This window comes from Arachis hypogaea, chromosome 15, assembly GCF_003086295.3.
Source record: "Arachis hypogaea cultivar Tifrunner chromosome 15, arahy.Tifrunner.gnm2.J5K5, whole genome shotgun sequence".
NCBI classification, from domain to species: domain Eukaryota; kingdom Viridiplantae; phylum Streptophyta; class Magnoliopsida; order Fabales; family Fabaceae; genus Arachis; species Arachis hypogaea.
Window position 1 is genome coordinate 138,630,888 of NC_092050.1, and position 18,516 is coordinate 138,649,403.

The 18,516-nt window shown below is 34.3% G+C and overlaps 1 non-coding gene across 1 annotated transcript; it reads right to left on the bottom strand.

Annotated features, from left to right (window-relative positions):
• Nucleotides 1-18,198: 18,198 nt before the first annotated feature.
• Nucleotides 18,199-18,306, bottom strand: LOC112753157 (small nucleolar RNA R71). The gene has a single exon (XR_003177554.1). It is a non-coding gene; the product is annotated as a small nucleolar RNA R71 (small nucleolar RNA).
• Nucleotides 18,307-18,516: the final 210 nt, after the last annotated feature.

Consider the following 18,516-nt stretch of genomic DNA (forward strand, 5'->3'; position numbering starts at 1 on the left):
GGATGTAGGAGAGACCCTTGAAGATGAAGGAGTAGTTGAAGAATTAGGGGAAATTGAGGAAAGTTGTCAAGAGGTGGAAGTTATCAAGGAGGAATTAGATTTTATACTAGAGCAAGTGGAGAAAACTGAAATTATCAAAGAAAAGGAAGTGGTTGAAGACTTAGGAGATTCGGAACCTCCATGGGAATCTCGAGTCATAGAGCCTCCTTCCAAGACGTTTGAATTTGATGTTGAGGAGGGTGTACAACCTCCAAGGCATGTCATGGTTGAAGACTTGGAGGAGGTTGATCACGAGATGGATTCAATAATTGATGAGTTTCTATCTACAATTGAATCCTCTCCCAGTGGATGTGAAATGGCCAAAGAAGAAGTTGATGAACAAGGAATTGAAGTTGAAGATACTTGTTAAGAGGTGGAGGAATTTAAAGAGGAGCACAAGGGAGTGGACCTTGCACTGTCAAAGTGTGGGGAGGTCCCCCTTCCTAAGTCACCATCATCTTTTACACCATTCAAGTGGGTAAATCTCTTATCTCTTGGCTTTCTAATCCCACTTGAGTATGGGTAGCTTGAAATGGATGGTCAACTTAGAGCTCTCTGTGGATTGAAGAGTAAGGGAGAATTGTGTGGTGGTTGGAAGCGTCACTCTAGGTTCATGATGGTTGCATGCTCAAAGTTTGATAACAATGGTTGGTGTAGAACCAAAGTGAATGGGTCTAGGAGGATGTTTAGCTACTTAAATGAGAATTCCAAGGCTAAACCACCCGGATGGAACCATGATGATCAACTTGAAGACGGGTGTAGAAACAAGATTGGGATCCGGGCATACAAGAGGATCAATTTTAAGAGCTCAAAGCTTGTGAAGAACTCCATCAAAGCTTGGGGAGTTTACTTGGAATAGATAGAGCTTATTGGAAGTCCAAGCATTGGTGGAAATTTCATGATGAGTTCAAGCACAAACCACCATGACAAGGAGCTCACCAAATGTCCAACTTAAGGACTTTAACTAAAAGTGCTAGGTGGGAGACAACCCACCATGGTACGTCTTCCATTTTTATTCTTAGTTTTATTTTATTTTATTTTTATCAGTGTTCATTCATAATTTCTGCATCACCACCTGCATTCTTCATAAAAAAGGGGGATCGACGCGCACGCGTCGTGTGACTGCGCAATAAAGAGAAAACAAACAGAGAGTTGTGCTGGAACGATGCGGGAGGGGTGCCTGGCGCACAAGCCAACCCACGCATACGAGTCCCCTGCGTTTTTGCCAATCCACGCGTAAGCATCCCTGACGCTTATGTGTGGGATTGCCAATCGGCGTGAAAGAGTGCTTGAACAGAGAGTTGTTATGCCATCGTGTTGGAGCCGCGCGGGTTCTCACGCGTACGTGTGACCGACGCTCGCACGTCAGTGTTCATTTTCGGCAACCAACGCGTACGCATGGGTGACGCGTACGCGTCGCATGGCTAATTCTATTTTCACGCGTATGCGTAATGCGCGCGCACGCGTCGCGCCCTGTTTTTCATTTCCTTCTTCATTCTCCTCTCCTTTCTCCTTCTTTCTTCCTCCTTTCTTACTTCCTTCTTCTTCATTTCTTTAACCTCTCACCCTTACTCTCTTTCATTCTATTTTCCTTACTGAATTTGCATACCTTCACTCATTGCATTTTAATTTTGTTCATGTTTTCTTTTTCTTTTCTAAATTTGATACTTTTTCTTCGGTGTTGAATGTTCTTATTCAACTATTGCATCTTTTCTTGCATTATTTTGGTACTTAGTGACTTGTTTTACACTGTTGGGTGATATTATTTATCTGTCAATGCCAATCTTTTATGATACCTGTATTCCTTTTGCATTGACATGAATTTATATTGTCTTTCATTATCTACTATCTCCTCCCCTTTGTTGCAATTTTTGCACTTTTGATATGCCCTGTGTTTTTACTGTTCTCTCACTTGCATGTTGTAGCTACCATGTACTTGAGACTCTCGTTGTTTGGCATTAACCCACCCATATTTTCTTTGTTTTCTTATCTTGATTTTTGGGTTACTTTTCTTCTTTTTCCTCTTCTTTCAGGATGGCCACCGAGAAGGGAAGGGAAAAGCTTCTCAATGGAGCGACAGACAAGTCCATCGGCACAATCTATAGAGAAAAGCATCAGTTGGAGCAACCTATCCACTTGCACATGCACTGAGGACGATGCAATCTTTAAGTGTGGGGAGGTCGATACCGATTTCCGTGGGTTAGTTATTTTCTTCCCAACACCAATGTTTTATTTTCTTTGTTAGTTCATTGTTACATTTACATGTTTGCTTGATTTTGTACATATTTTACCATTACTTGGTTGAAGTGACGAATTTTTCAAGACCCTATTTTATAGCATTTCACTAATTTAAATTAAAATTTTTTTGTTAAACTTGTTTGAGGATTATAATTTGGAATATGAATTATAGCTAAGAACACACAACCTGTGAGATTTTGAGCTTAATTATATAGTTACATTATTTAACCATAAATTTTATTCTTGTGTATTTTCTTCTCTATGATTGCAATCTATAATTTGTTCCACTCTATATGTCCATTGTTTAGTGTATATTCATGCATACATATGATTGAGGCCATCATTTGTTATTAGCTCATTTATCCCAAATAGCCTACCATTTCATTCACCTTTGATTGCCACTTTGAGCCTTTTAATCCCCATTTGTTCTTTATATTACCACATCACTAGCCTTAAGCAGAAAAATAATTAATTATCCCATTTGAATCTTTGGTTAGCTTAAGATAGAGATTGTGTGTCAACTAAGTGTGGGAAATTGTGGGAACTTGGGTTAATGGGAATGTGTTGTGTTTTTACTGATAAAAATTGGGAATTTGGGTAATTACTCATGTGAAACCAGAAAAACCATGTGCATTGATATGTTATGTTTGCTTTCATGTTTATTTCAAAAAAAATTAAAAAAAAATGATAATAGTACAATATAAATAAGTAAATAACTAGGAGATAAAACCACCCCAATGTTAAGTCTAATAAAAGATCAATGCATATGTGGTGAAATTAAAGAAAATTTGATATATGAGTATGTGATACAAAAGTGGGAATTTTGGGTAGCTAGGCTTGATTTTAGAATTACATAGAGTGTGTGTGTGTGTGTGTGTGTTAGGTGAGAGCTTAGGTTAGTCAAAGATTCATATTATAGCTCACTTGGCCATACATATATCCTCACCCTTACCTTAGCCCCATTACAACCTTGAAAAGACCTCATGATGTTTGCATTGGTATACTAAATATTTGTTGATTGGTTAGATGAAGAACAAAGTTTTAGAAAGCATGACTAGAGAAGAGTAGAGTGGATTAACCTTAGACACTTGAGCGATTAGAGTGCATATACACTACCAGTGAGGGTTCAATGCTTGATTCTATGTTCCTTGCTTTCAAGAGCTGTCTTCTTACAAGTTTACTTATCTTTCATTGTGTGAATTGAATTAGTGAAATCTGATTTATATTTGTCTTGGAGAACTTGTTTACTTTTAATCAAGTAGATAGAGACATCTTAGCATATAGTTGCATTCACATACATAGGTTGCATTACATGAGTCTTACTTTCCCCCATTCATTCCTTTTGTCTCCTTGAGTTTAGCATGAGGACATGCTAATGTTTAAGTGTGGGGAGATTGATAAACTACTATTTTATGGTTTATCTTGTGCTCAATTGAGTGATTTTTATCAGGTCTTTGCACAATTATTCATACAATTTGCATGATTTTATAATTCCTTCCCAATTTTGTTCTATGGTTGAAAACTTGCTTCCTAAGCCTTTAAATTGTGTATTTTTAATGTCCTTTTATACCATTCAATGCCGTGATCTGTGTGTTAAGTGTTTTCAGGCTTTATAGGGTAGGAATGGCTCAGAGGATGGAAAGGAAGCTTACAAACATAGAAGGAGCACAAGAAATAAAGGAGATAACCAGCGAGGATCGACGCGCACGCATGGCTCACGCGTGCGCGTGATTTGGAGATTTTTACAGCGACGCGTGCGCGTACCTGACGCGTACGCGTGACACGCAAAGATGACCATTGACTCGTACGCGTGATTGACGCGTACGCGTGACATGCGCCACGTGCAGAAATTGTAGAAGACGCTGGGGGCGATTTTGGGCTGGTTTTGGACCCAGTTTTTGGCCTAGAAAACACAGAATAGAGGCTGCAGAGTGGGGGAATCATTGATTCATTCACACAACTTTCATTCACGTAATTTTAGGTTTTAGATGTAGTTTTCGAGAGAGAGAGAGGCTCTCTCCTCTCTCTAGGTTTTAGGATTTTTAGGTTTATTTCTTCTCAATTTTAGGTTCAATGTTCCTTTAATTTAGTTTTCTCTTCTACTTCTATTTATTCTAGTACTTTAGTTTATCTATTTTCCTTGTTGATTACTTTATGTTGCTATTTGAGTTTATGAATTCTTATGTTAGATTTGATTTCCCTTTTAATACAATTTGAGGTATTTTATGTTTATTGCTTCTTTCTTTATTTGTTATCATTGATGCTTGCAATTATTGGTTTTAGATTTTACATTCTCTATTGTTTTTCTATGCTTTTCTTTTGTGCCTTCCAAGTGTTTGATAAAATGCTTGGGAGGATTTTAGTGTAGATTTCCCTCCTTTTGGCTTGGTTGAGTAATTGGAGACTCTTGAGTTATCAAACTCCTTTGTTGATTGATAATTGAAATTTGCTAGTTGATTTGGATCCCTCTAAAGCTAGTCTTTCCTTAGGAGTTGACTAGGACTTGAGGAATCAAATTAATTCATCCACTTGACTTTCCTTCATAGTTAGAGGTTAACTGAGTGGGAGCGATGGACAATTCTCATCAAAATTGATAAGGATAACTAGGATAGGACTTCTAATTCTCATATCTTGCCAAGAGTTTTCTTAGTCATTAATTTAATTTCTTGCCATTTTATTTCCTTGTTTCTTATTTCAAAAAAACCGAAAAAGATACTTTCTCATAACCAATAATAACATACTTCCCTGAAGTTCCTTGAGAGATGACCCGAGGTTTAAATACTTCGGTTTAATTTTATTGGGTTTGTCACTTATGACAACCAAATTTTTGTATGAAAGGATTATTGTTGGTTTAGAAACCATACTTGCAACGGGAATTTATTGTGAATTCTTTACTAGCAAAAATCCGTTCATCACACGCTTCAAAAACGTGACGAAAAAGGGTCAACGGCCTATCGCAGATTCACAAAGCTAGTCGGTTTTGCCACTAAACTAATCTGTAAAGAACTCTAAGCACTGAAACCACTACCTAGGTAACCATTTTTGTATGCTACTGAGTTAATTTCAATTGATAAATCATTGACAGTGAGTGGTCATGAGCTAAGAGTAATAATAGATTTTTCATTGTATAAATGTGTAGCATATGGTTCTTTATGTGATGTAGAATAATCACCATTAATAGGATGGAAACAATAGAGTGCAGTATTATACAAATATTATACATATTATCGGAATTCTCTTTGTTTATTGCTAATCGCGATTATTTTGAATTGATCTACTTAACCGAAGTGAAATCGGACTGTGGAGGAGACCTAGTAGATCTAGAAAGTGTGCTATGTTTAACTGTATATAGCATGCTGATAACTCTGATTCCGATCTTCTACTGTGGAGATCTAAGATCTGGTTGAACTTGACTGATTTTATTTAATGTGCATAGCTTGTGTGTTTATTTTTTGTTTTTCTTGTTGTCTTGACTGTTCGCCATCCTTATTGTCTTATCTAATTTTTCTTCTGATCTGGTTGCTGGACGGCCTTTTGTTTGATAGAGTATCGTTTAGGTAGTTATGGCTTTCCAGCATAATAGTGGTATTCACGAGTTGAAGCTATTTTCAACGTTTTGTATGTCCAATTAAGCTTAGCATTACAACATCCAACATTTTCTGTTAGGGTTGTAATCATTAAATTTCTGTAGGTTTTATGGAGGGCTGGAGTCCTCTTTTAAAATAAACTAATTAATAAGGAATTAATTATGGGGCTGATTTAAAAGTGATTTTGTACTTGTATCTGAATTTTCTTATGTTCTCGTTCTAGTATTGTTTTAAATGCATGTATGTAACGAGCTATAATATATATTAACAAGGGTGAAGCCACTTTAGGTAGATATATAATGCTCAAAATGGTTCTTTGTAGGGTAATACTAGTTTACTGTTCCATAGCTCACAAATGGTTCTTTGTTCTTTGGCTCGTAAAACTAGTTTAGTTTACTGCATCATCCATTTTTCATTTATAGTTGTTCATATGTGTTTTTTATTTTGCAGGGCACAAGTCAAAAGAATTTTGCTTGCAATGATGATACATGAAGTTTTTATATCTTGGCATGAAGTACAAGAAGTAGATGTTATGACTTTGATTAGGAATTCTAATTCATATATGAGGAATTCATAAGTAGTTGTTATACTTTGATTTTTTGTATTTTGTTAGAGCATGTTGTTATGTGATTACACACTTATTTTGGTGACAACTTTATGAAAGTTGGATTACTTGATTTAAAGTTATTGGTCATTGACTAAATTATAAAAGTATCTATGAATTTATGTAAGGTTTTATTTATGAAGATTAAAAAGGGATTAGGTTACTGACCATCTTTTTCGCCACGCTTTAAAAGCATGGCCATCTAGCCATCTCTGTCTATTGCCACGCTTGTAAAACCATGGCCATATCTCTCACCTACAGCCACGCTTTTAAAAGTGGCAATTTGTAAAAAAGCGTGGCGATAGGCTGAAAAAAACGTGACGATAGAGCAACCGCCACCCTTTCAAATGTTACATTGTTTCAGAAGTAACTTCACAATTTTATATGCTGAGTGGCCTAATCTTTTATGTTACAAATCATAAGAACAAAATTGAATAGAGTAAAGTTAAGGAAAAGATGCTGTAAAAACTAATTGTAGGACATCTATATTAACAAATTGATATATTCTACCTTTTCTAAAACCCCTGCAAAAGAACTTTGTAAGTAAATTCACATTTAACAATACAGTGAAATGCATGAAATTGAAAATATACTTTGTTATCTTCAGCAATCTTAGAGACACTTATAAGATTTTTTGTAATTCGTGGAGTGTGAATTAGTTTTTGGAGTGAAAACCATCTTTTAGATTTTAATACATAAAGAAAAGAATTTTCAATGTGTGAAATTAGTATACCTAATCCGTTTTCAATCTGAACTTGTTCTAGACCTGTATATTCAATTCCAGATGAGATTTAACTGATCAGGTGTCACATGATGTGAAGCATTTGAATCAGGATACCAAGCAGGATCTGAAATGGAAGATGGTACATCAATATAGGCAGTAAGATTGTGAAATGGTGGTGAAGGTGTTAATAAAGTAAAACTAGCTTGAGAGTTTGTTGAAGATGTAGAGTTGAAGGAACTGAATCTTGAATTCTAAGATTGAGATTGAGAATGTGGTGGGATTTCTTAGTTGAACCTACAGAAACAATGCCAAGCTGTCTTCCCAATTTGTCCTCTTTGAAATTTTCCACCACCTCTATCTTTTCTTCTTCCATAACGTCTTCCATTAGGAATTAAAGCAAATGAGGCTTGAGTAAGTTGTGCTTGAAGCATCAAATTATGAGATTTTTTGTATTTTTCTATCATATCTTCATGTATTATGATGAGATTTTCAACTTTTGGTAAAGAGTAGTTCTCTGGTTTGGCATTAACTATGCTCACTATCGTTTAATAGTATTCATTCAAACCTTCTTATATATATATATGCTCTTCTATTGTTAACGGACTCCCAAGGGCTGCAAGTGAATCTATAATTGTAACTCACCTAAGTGCTAACCCAACCTAGTTACGGGTAACCAAGTGCACTCTAACCACACACTTTTAAAATCAAAATACTCAAGAAAATGTTAAATGGCTTTTGTATGCACTACTCTCTTTATCTTTTGTATCTCTCAAATTAAGCTTGAATCTAGACAAAAAAGAAGTATGAACATACTCAAATAACAAGAAAATAAAAGGTTATTTGTGTGATTTGCAATACGCACAAAAACAGTTGCCTCTTCTTTGGATGAAATCTTCTTTTATAGAGCTTGATATCTTCTCTTTAATGTTGGAATGATTCCTAATTCATCAACAAGCTGTTGCATCATTTATGAGTTGATTCTATTGACATTGAAGTAGAAATACTTTCCTCCTTTATCTTAATAATGTACAGCATCTGTCCAAACACTCATGATAATATATTTTTAGGTTTGGTTTGATATCTTCAATGATATGCCTCTTAATGATACTGATTTACATAGTCCTATCTTGCTAGTTTGGTCATCATAGATTGATTCCTACATTTCTCATCATAATGGTTAGTAATAATAGGAAATATTTAATTATGTTTGTCATCATAAGGTACCAAATCAAATCTTGACTTAACAATCTCCACCTTAATGACAAACATGATTAAACTTCAAATTAAAGAGAGAGTATAGAATGATTTCCCTAATTTTCCGCAAGCTCCCTTTACTTATGAGAGCATTCATCAATCAAGAGTAAGAGCACAAAGTTGTGGTATCTGAGCATATACTAAAATAACATGCATATAATATAAAAATACTAGACATAATATGTTGTATATGACTATAGGGAATTAGAGCAAAAAAGACAGAGCAAACAGGAGTTAATTCAGTACCCAGAACCTAGTATGTACGAGAGCATTTGAAAACATATATTAGATAAAAAACAAGAGAGATACCAAAACTAAAAGTAGGATAAACCAATAAATTCATAAGGTCATAAAACATAAAAGTTTAATTTCTATGATTTTCCCCCTTTTGTCATCAAGGAGGAAAATAAAAAAGGATACAAACATCACCACCACCAGCAAAATAACGTGTGGAAGGCTTAGAGGCATTTATAATTGATGCAAGAATAGAATCCTCTTTTTAGAAGAAAGATTTTGAAACTGAATTGAAAAGGAATTTGAGAAAAGATTTTCAAAATAAATAAGATGATTAATGCTGAAAATACTTTGAATAAAATCTATTTTAATGCAATAAGAAAATGTTTTTGAAATAAATGTAGAGATCACATAATCATTCAAGAAAGATATAAAAGTGGCAACCTGAAAATATGAATTTGTTTGTCATCTGCTCAGAAAATCTCTTTTCAACCTGAGAGATAAAAACTCAAAAAATCTCATCAGTTCAGTTAAAACAGGTCTAAAGCACTTAAAATTTCTGAAGCAGTTCTTAATTTACAAAACCTATCATCAGCTAAGGGTTTAGTGAAAATATCAACTAATTGATCAGTAATAGATAGAATTGTGTTTGTGGTTTCTCTTTGAAAGTCATTTTTCAAAAATTTTTCAAAAGAAAATAGCTAAGCCTTTCGTACCAAGTTCTAGGAGCTTGTCTTAAACCACAAACGACTTTAAAACGTTTTAAAACATAGTGAGAAAAATCTTTGTTTTCAAAACCGGGAGGTTAAGCCATATACACTTCCCTATCTATTAAACCATTAAGAAAAACATACTTTACGGCCATTTGGTATAGCTTGAATTGTTGGAACACAGTATAAGCAAGCAGCAGCCTTGTTACCTCCTTTTGAGCAACTAGAGCAAATGATTAATCAAAGTCTATCCCTTGCTCTTGATTAAATCCTTGTGCAATGAGACTTGCTTTGTTTTTCATAATCTTGCCATCTTCTCCAAGCTTGTTTCTAAATATCCATTTTGTTGTTGTGACTTTCTTTCCATTCAAATTTGGAACCAAAGTCCAGACCTTATTCTTTTCGAATTCCTTTAATTCATCTTCCATAGCTTTAACTAAAGATGAATACTCTTCAAGAGCCTCTTCAATGTTTTGAGGTTCTTTTTTTGAGATAAGGGCAAATTATTTGATTCTAGCTTTTTTGTAGATGATCTTGTTGTAATGTCTTGTGAAGGATCACCTATGATGAATTGGTTAGATAATTCTGCATGAATCTCCATTCTCTGAGTCTGAAAGTAGTTAGAGCAGGTTTAGAAGTTGATTCTACAGGTTTCTGAATTATCTATAGTTATATTGTCTCCTGCAAAATTAGGAGATAATTCTATTTTGACTCTAAAATCTTCATTAGCAGCAACATCTACAGAATCTGATAGTGTTTCAGGGACAACACCTTGTCTAAAGCCATTTTCAACCTCTGTATCATCTAAAATATCATACACGTTTCCAATGGCTATGGTATTTTCTTTACCGTTATCTCTTAAAGTCACAAATCTATCATCATATACACTTAGCTTGATGAAGAATGTAGACTTTCTGGTCATGTACCTTGAGCATCCGCTATTAAGATACCACATGTCTTTGATCTTCTTGGATGCAAGGCAAACTTACAAAGCTTTCAAAGTGTTTTAGGTATCCAAACTAACTTGAATCCTTTTATGTTAATTCTTCTTAGTTGTCCAAGAGCATTATAATCACAAACAATATTATAAACATGATTTCCTACTAATTTTTTATAGATAAATCATTGATGCGAAGAATGTCCAACTCTATTATAATTTGAACAAATGTTGCTTCTTACTAGAATTTTTAATTTGAGTGGTAATGAGGATTCTTGCTTTTGAAAGAAGTGACCTTATGATTTTTATGAAAAACTAGTTTGGCCCTTTTAGTTTTGGAAGAGGAGGCTTCAAAATTATTTTTTAAAACTGATTTTCTCTCCACCACAAGACCAAGACCAGATTTTATGAAAAAATGCCTTTGATTAGCAAGAACTTTGTCTAAGTTTTCAAAACCTTGAGCAAATTTTGTCAAGTTAATGTTTAAGTTCTTGAGCCTCTCTTACAAATTGTCATTTTCTGCAAGAACATCATTTGATGAAGTAGCGACATTTCTCATTTTTAAATCCTCTATCTCAGTTTTCAAAAGCTCATTTTCATGTTTTAAAATGCAAGAGGATTTGGTCATGCTTAATTGCTCTTTGCGTTTGGCATTCTCTAATTTCAAAGCTTTTTTTTCTTTTTTACATTTACTATAATTTTCAAAAAACTTTGTTGAATTTACAGTTAAAACATCAATGATAACATGCAATTGTTCAATAGGAAGTTTAGTAAAGCCTACCTCATCATATTCGATTCGGTCAGCCATGAGACAAATCTGGGCTTCAAGGTCAGAATCTTCATCATCAGTATTATTTTTTAGATCCTCCCATGATGCTATAAGAACCTTCTTTTTCTTTCTTTTGTTGTTGTCCTCCTTCTTCTTTTGTGGACAGTCTGATCTATAATGGCCAGGTTATCTCCAGTGATGACAAATAACCTTGCTTTGATCCCTTTTGAAGTCCCTTGAAGAAGACCTTTTTTCTTTTTCGCTTTGTCTCATCATTCTTATAAGCCTTCTAGCAAAGAAGATGAGCTCATCATGAGAGAGATCGTCTTCTGATTCTTCATCTTTAGAGAAGATCTTGGATTTTAGTGCAAGATCCTTTTTCCTTGGTTCATGATGAGTTATTTCATAATATTATAAGAAAATTGCCGAATAACATCAGATTTACCAAAAAATCTGTCAATAATCTGTTTACCGTCGGAATAAATCTGACAGTATAAACCTCGTCAGTAATTATTTACCATCAAATTTTCTTATCTGCCGCTAATTACCGTCGAAAAGTTTTTGTCGAAAACTTTTACTGTCGGATTTATCCCCCAGTAAATCCAACGGTAATATGTTATTTACTAATAACTAAATTAATAATTACCGGCAGATTTATCTGTCGGTAAATCCGTCAGTAAACTTAAATTTTAATTTTTTTATAAATTCACTAATCATCATCCTCCTCCTACAGCAGAAGAGAACGAAAGCATATATAACTAATACCAACTAATCAAACAAGTAAAAAAAAGATAAAATTAAAGTACAAATAGAAAAAATTATAATAACCAACTACACTCTAGGACAGTAACTCCCATATTCTGGAAACAGAAAGAAAAATTAAGTATATATGTACATTATGACTAGAAACTTGTCTTAAAGTATTGATTGCACACTTATGAAAAAAATTAAAGCCAACTAAGAACTTTTCATGTCCAATAAAAGATAATACATATATCATATCTTATTACTCTTAATGGCCTATGCAGTTGACTTAATAAGATTAATCCAAATTAAAATTCTACTCACTACAAGCCAAATCAACATATAAATTTGTTCACTTTTTCTCAAACATTAAGATTTCGAAAGAACTAAAAATAGATTATAAAACTTACAGAGAATTTTCACCCTATCAATGTTTAGTATCATCGTACTCTCTAAATTTTTATTTTGTATATGACTTCAATTTTTTCTGAAAATAAGATATGAACAATTGAACATTAGCTTTATAGGCATAATCAACCAAGAAAATGAACAAAGAATAAGCACAAAACTAGAGAGAAAGTAAAAATGGAGATAACTAATGTGTGATTGGATTTTATGTTTCAATAGACCAATAAGAAAACAATTATGAAAATAACAACAAAAACCAATCATCAATCAATAAACAAGTTAAAAACAAGTAATTAATTTTTCGATTATGCTATGTGTACACCAAAATTCGCCACCAAAGTCAGCCACTAATATAAATTAAAATACATGTTGGAATACAAATACATATTAAAAATAAATTAAATCACACATGTATTATACACAAATACATTGGTGACTGATTTTAGTAGCTGATTTTGGTATACAAATATCATTTTTGTTGATTTTTACTTGCCACCACCAGCCTTGCTAACCTAATTGTTTTGAAACTGCAACGACAAAAGAAGTTAAAATTTAAACATGTTAAAAATAATTTGAAAACTAATTCAAAATTTTTTAAAACAAGTACTGAACAATATTTCACATAAATAAACACTCACAACTGCAATAGATTTGTTATTTAGATGCCCTTTCTTATACTATTATCTGAACTCAAATTTGCAAAACAAAAACATAACAAAAAATATCAACCAAAATTCAAGAACAAAATAAAAATCAGAATAAGAGAGTTAGATGCAACTCAATAATAACTAATTACGTCAAATTAAACAAACTATCTAAATCTACATCAAAATTTAAAATTGAAAAACTGAAAAAAAATCAGTATAAAAAGTTTATGGAAAAAAAACAAAAAAAGAACTCAGTCAAAAGTTAAATTAGTGAACTCACCCACACTACAGAAGCAGAACCAAGAACATAATGATGGATGAATCACGAGAAGAGGAAGCGGAGGATGGGGATGTGGTAAGAACTAAGTACGACTAGCAATGAGAATATGAGGTGGCGAGAACATCTGAACCACGGACCACAGTCACTGAAAAATGATCGAGATAGGGTTAGGGTTCAAATAGGGGTTTGGTTTTTTTTTTATTTAAAATGAAGTAAAAACGGGATGGAATAGGAAGAGGGATGAGGGCAACCTACCTGAAGGACGGAAAAGAGACGCAGGTCGACGATTAAGGGAGCAACAACAGCGGCAGCAGTGGTGGGAGCGATGAAAATGACGGTGACAGAATGACCAACGAGTCGAAAGGAGCACCTAGCCGAGTTCACGCATTCTTTGGACACAGTTGGTGGTGGCTGGTGCGCAAAATTATAACTCACACAACTGAATCGGCAAGTGTACCGGGTCATCCAAATAATACCTCAGGTGAGTGAGGGTCGATCCCACGAGGATTATCGGATTGAGCAAACAATAGCTATCTTGCTGGACTTAGTCAGGCAAATAGTGAAAGGTGATTGTTGTTGAAAACGCATAAAATAATTAAATAGGGAAAGCAATAAAAGGTTGGTGTAAATTCAATATGTAAACACATTTAAGGTCTCGGAGATGTTTATCTTTTCGGATTAATACTTCTTTACTAATTATTTTAACAATGAATGATTCATTCCATGAGAAACTGTAAGTGATTAACCCTAATTCCTTAGTGATTAATCTCCTCTAATCCTACTAAAATGCCTGATGAGCGGATAATTTATACGCTTTTTGGCATTGTTTTTAGTATGTTTTTAGTAGGATCTAGTTACTTTTAGGGATGTTTTCATTAGTTTTTATGTTAAATTCACATTTCTGGACTTTACTATGAGTTTGTGTGTTTTTCTGTGATTTCAGGTATTTTCTGGCTGAAATTGAGGGACTTGAGCAGAAATCAGATTCAGAGGTTGAAAAAGGACTGCTGATGCTGTTGGATTCTGACCTCCCTGCACTCAAAGTGGATTTTCTGGAGCTACAGAACTCGAAATGGCGGGCTTCCAATTGCGTTGGAAAGTAGACATCCAGGGCTTTCCAGAAATATATAATAGTCCATACTTTGGCCAAGAATTGACGACGTAAACTGGCGTTCAACGCCAGCCTTCTGCCCAAATCTGGTGTCCAGCGCCAGAAAAGGATCCAAAACCAGAGTTGAACGCCCAAACTGGCACAGAAACTGGCGTTCAACTCCACAAATGGCCTCTGCACGTGCAACACTTAAGCTCAGCCCAAACACACACCAAGTGGGCCCCGGAAGTGGATTTATGCATCAATTACTTACTCATGTAAACCCTAGTGACTAGTTTATTATAAATAGGACCTCTTACTATTGTATTAGGCATCTTTGGTCTCAGTTTTATTCCATTGTTCATCTTAGGAGACTATTGATCTTGTTTAGGGGGCTGGCCATCTCGGCCATGCCTGGACCTTTCACTTATGTATTTTCAACGGTAGAGTTTCTACACTCCATAGATTAAGGTGTGGAGCTCTGCTGTTCCTCAAAGATTAATGCAAAGTACTACTGTTTTCTATTCAATTCTTCTTATTTCGCTTCTAAGATATCCATTCGCACCCAAGAACGTGATGAAGGTGATGATTATGTGTGACACTCATCACCATCTCCCCTATGAACACGTGCCTGACAAATACTTCCGTTCTACATGAAATAAGCTAGAACGAATATCTCTTAGATCTCCTAACCGGAATCTTCGTGGCGTAAGCTAGAATGATGGCGGCATTCAAGAGAATCTGGAAGGTCTAAACCTTGTCTGTGGTATTCTGAGTAGGATTCAATGATTGAATGACTGTGACGAGCTTCAAACTCACGAGTGCTGGGCGTTAGTGACAGACGCAAAAGGAGGGTGAATCCTATTCCAGCATGATCGGGAACCGACAGATGAATAGCCGTGCCGTGACAGGGTGCGTGAGCATATTATTCACTGAGAGGAGGGGATGTAGCCACTGACAACGGTGATGCCCTTGCATAAAGCCAGCCATGGAAAGGAGTAAGACTGATTGGATGAACATAGCAGGAAAGCAGAGGTTCAGAGGAACGAAAAGCATCTCCATTCGCTTATCTGAAATTCCTACCAATGATTTACATAAGTATCTCTATCTCTATTTTATTATATAATATTCGAAAACAACATTATCACTTTATATCCGCCTGACTGAGATTTACAAGGTGACCATAGCTTGCTTCATACCAACAATCTCCGTGGGATTCGACCCTTACTCACGTAAGGTATTACTTGGACGACCCAGTGCACTTGCTGGTTAGTTGTATCGAAGTTGTGACAATTATGAATTAAGATCAAAGCACCAAGCTTTGGAGCCATTACCAGGGATTGTTCGAGCCTGGACATCACAATTTCGTGCACCAAGTTTTTGGCGCCGTTGCCGGGGATTGTTTGAGTTTGGACAACTGACGGTTCATCTTGTTGCTCAGATTAGGTAATTTTCTTTTTATTTTCTTTTAAAAAATTTTTCAAAAAATATTTCTAAAATTTTCTCATCTGTTTTCGAAAAAAATAAAAATGTTTTCAAAAATAAATTATTCTATGGCTTCAAAATTTTTAAGAATGAATTCTAGTGTTTCATGAAATATGTTGAATCATATCTGGCTGTAAAGCCATACCCAAACTACTTTGGGATTGGTATTCAACTAATCACTCCAGCCCATGTAATTATATGTTGCAGCCTGGCTGGCTGTAAAGCCATGTCTAAATTCATTTGGACTGAGGCTTGCAATTTGTTATCAAGAGCAAGTTAGTTGGAGCTAATCCACCTGCTACTGTTCCTGATCTACCTGCTGAAGCTTGGCTGGCCATTGGCCATGTCTAGTGTTTTGGACTGGAGCTTTCTTTGAAAGCTTGGCTGGCTAGTGAGCCATGTCTAATTCCTGGACTGAAGCTTTAGACTAACAATGCAAGATTCCTGGAATTCATATTAAAAATTTTGGAATCCTTATTTTTCTTCTAATTTTCGAAAAATATAAAATAAAAATCCAAAAAAATTAGAAAATCATAAAAATCAAAAATATTTTCTGTTTCTTGTTTGAGTCTTGAGTCACATTATAAGTTTGGTGTCACTTGCATATGCATCTTGCATTTTTCGAAAATATCATGCATTCATAGTGTTCTTCATGATCTTCAAGTTGTTCTTGGTAAGTCTTCTTGTTTGATCTTGATGATTTTTTGTTTTGTGTCTTTTCATGTTTATCATATGCATTCTTGAATTCTTAGTGTCTAAGCATTAAAGAATTCTAAGTTTGGTGTCTTGCATGCTTTCTTTGCATTAAAAATTTTTCAAAAATGTGTTCTTGATGTTCATCTTGACATTCATAGTGTTCTTGGTGTTCATCTTGACATTCATATCATTCATACATGCATTCATTGTTTTGATCTAAAAATTTCATGCATTGCATAAATTTCATGTTTTCATAAAAATTCAAAAAATCAAAAAAAAAAAATATCTTTCCCTTTTTCTCTCATCAAATTCGAAAATTTGAGTTGACTTTTTCAAAAATTTTTAAAAATCAAATTGTTTCTTATGAGTCAAATCAAATTTTCAATTTGAAAATCTTATCTTTTTTTCAAAATCTTTTTCAAAAATCAAATCTTTTTCAAAATTCTTAGTTATTTTCGAAAATTCCAAAAATAATTTTCAAAAATCTTTTTCTTATTTTTATATAAAATTTTCGAAAATAACATAAACAATTAATGTTTTGATTCAAAAATTTGAAGTTTGTTACTTGCTTGTTAAGAAAGATTCAAACTTTAAGTTCTAGAATCATATCTTGTGATTTCTTATGAATCAAGTCATTAATTGTGATTTTAAAAATCAAATCTTTTTAAAAACTAATTTCAATCATATCTTTCCAAAAATATCTTCTTATCTTATCTTTTTCAAAAATATCTTTTCAAAATATCTTTTCTAACTTCCTAACTTCTTATCTTTTCAAAAATTTGTTTCAACTAACTAACTAACTTTTTGTTTGTTTCTTAACTTTTTCAAAACCACCTAACTAATTCTCTCTCTCTCATTTTTCGAAAATATCTCTCTCCTTTTTCAAAAATTTCTTTTTAATTTATTAATTATTTTAATTTTTAAAACTTAATTTTCGAAAATTACTAACAATTTTTCAAAAACCATTTTCAAAAATCACTAACTCCTTTTCAAAAATAATTTTCGAAAAATTCCCTCATTCTCTCTCATCCTATTCTATTTATTCATTCATATCCTAACATCTCATCTCACCTCTCTTCCATCCTCACAGTTGTGTTTCTTACTTTATATTACATTCTTTGTCTCCCCCTTTTCTTCCACTCACAAAGGGATCCCTATACTGTGGTATAAAGGATTTCCATTATTATTATTATTTTTCTGTGCCTTCTTCTTTGTCATATGAGCAGGAGCAAGGATAAGAACATTCTTGTGGAAGCAGATCCAGAACCTGAAAGGACTCTGAAGAGAAAATTAAGAGAAGCTAAAATACAACAATCCAGAGATAACCTTTCAGAAATTTTCGAACAGGCAGAGGAGATGGTAGCCGAAAATAATAATAATGAAAGGAGGATGCTTGGTGACTTTACTGCACCTAATTCCAATTTACATGGAAGAAGCATCTCCATTCCTGCCATTGGAGCAAACAATTTTGAGCTGAAACCTCAATTAGTTTCTCTGATGCAGCAGAACTGCAAGTTTCATGGACTTCCATCTGAAGATCCTTTTCAGTTCTTAACTGAATTCTTGCAGATATGTGATACTGTTAAGACTAATGGAGTAGATCCTGAAGTCTACAGGCTCATGCTTTTCCCTTTTGTTGTAAGAGACAGAGCTAGATTATGGTTGGATTCTTAACCTAAAGACAGCCTGAACTCTTGGGATAAGCTGGTCACGGCTTTCTTAGCCAAGTACTTTCCTCCTCAAAAGCTGAGCAAGCTTAGAGCTGATGTTCAAACCTTCAGACAGAAAGAAGGTGAATCTCTCTATGAAGCTTGGGAAAGATACAAATAGTTGACCAAAAAGTGTCCTTCTGACATGCTTTCAGAATGGACCATCCTGGATATATTCTATGATGGTTTATCTGAGCTATCAAAGATGTCACTAGACACTTCTGCAGGTGGATCCATTCACCTAAAGAAAACGCCTGCAGAAGCTCAAGAACTCATTGACATGGTTGCTAATAACCAGTTCATGTACACTTCTGAAAGGAATCCTGTGAATAATGGGACGCCTATGAAGAAGGGAGTTCTT